The sequence below is a fragment of the Verticillium alfalfae genome, genomic scaffold, assembly GCF_000150825.1.
Source record: "Verticillium alfalfae VaMs.102 supercont1.4 genomic scaffold, whole genome shotgun sequence".
Classification (NCBI taxonomy): Eukaryota; Fungi; Ascomycota; class Sordariomycetes; order Glomerellales; family Plectosphaerellaceae; genus Verticillium; species Verticillium alfalfae.
In genome coordinates this window covers 380,761-382,450 of record NW_003315035.1, presented here as the reverse complement: position 1 = coordinate 382,450, position 1,690 = coordinate 380,761, and positions in this window count along the sequence as shown.

The window sequence follows — 1,690 nt, the reverse complement described above, 5'->3', positions numbered from 1 at the left end:
CACGTCGTTTGGGACGCCTGTGTCCCTAGATGGTGGGGCGCACGAGCAAACCACCAAATTATCCCGCCGCGCCCCCTCCGGCGCGGAAGGCGTCTACACCGAAGGCGCAGCCGCGGAACGCTGAACCCAACTAGCAGACGAGTCGTGAGCGGAGAAAAAGGAGAACAACCATTGCGCCTCCACCCACCGCCGCCCCGACAGAGGGGCAGCAGCAAGGGCAGTGTCGATGCGCCGGGCGCATCGCAGCGGACGAGTCTTGACAGCACGCGGGTTTTCACGCCGCCAGCTCATAACCATGTAGCGGAAGATGCGGGACAGGAAGGCCTCAGGGAGGGTCAGAACATCCTCGCAGACCTGGACGCGCTGCAGAGAGAAGTAGATGCACTGAGGGGCCAGTATCGGGGAGACTGAGCACATGGCCGCTTAAGAAGCGGAGTCCCAACCTCCCAATGAAATGACAACCGAAAAGAGATGGAGCATGATAGAGTTGGCCGATGCATACGGTGGACGGGCGAATGGATACGGTGGGATCGTTCTGTGAACATCGCCATAATACACGGGACACTTGGGTAATGCACATGCCTCTTGACACTCTTGCCCCCAATCGATTGTTCGAATAAAGTTGAGCGCAAGGTCCTGATGAAGAGGATCGCCATGAGCGTTTCCCTCGTTACATGTCGGGCGACGGTCATTGGGTGGTCAGGTTGCTGGTTGTCCTCAGGCGAATGCCGCCAGATCCATTGGGACACATTAGGGACCGCCGGCGGTCCATCTTTTTTGGTTTAGCGGAGATGAATGCTGCCCGCTCTCATCGTGCGACCTGCGTCAAGAAGCCTCCTTGATTCGACGGCCACGTCGGCTTTATCGGCTCCACCCGGGAGATCTAAAAAGGTGTTACACATGACATGACTCTTTTTCCTCGTTGGGATTTGTCCGTCTCGACATTCGCCACTGCATCGTATAAGAGGGGTCGGGGCCAGATAGGTACAATTTGCGAATCGCCTCCAGCCAGCCGAGGGAATTACTCACGAGAACGACCATGGCCGGCATATCCATTCGCGAGGGCATCCGCTGGCTGCCCGCCGCCATGAGCGAGCCGACGTCGACCGTGGTCTTGACATCGCCGGAGAGACGGTTTGTCGACATTCGAGTCCTTTACCCCGAGGGCGCGACGCCCGCTGAAGGTACGGCTGCTGCATTTTGTGTGCCGATGATGGTCCTTTTCTCATCATGAGGTGCACTTAAAAGCCTCACTCCTCCTCATGCTTTCACACTGAGCTGGCTGACCCTCGTTCCCTTCCCGACAGACGTCGCGCCGCTGGAGCGGCTCGACTGGGCCATCGCAGGCACGTCGTCGTCGACGCCACGCGGCGGGCCGGGCGAGACGCACGGCGTGTGGCGACACTGGCTCGATTCGCGCACAGTGGCCACCGAGGGGCTCGCCGACGAGGGTGACATGGCGCCCATGGACGGGGAGAGGACGCTTGAGACCGGCCAGATGGTGAACCCAGAGACGGGCGTCGAGACGCCCTACGAGGAGGTGTGGCGGGACCCGACCATCCAGGGCGTCGATGGCCGGCGCGCAAAGTGCTACGTGCTCGTGTGGGACGAAGGGCCCGCGCGCGGGGCATGTCATCCGGCTCGGGACATGGTGCCAGGGCATTATGCGGAAACGGCGACGAGGTCAAGG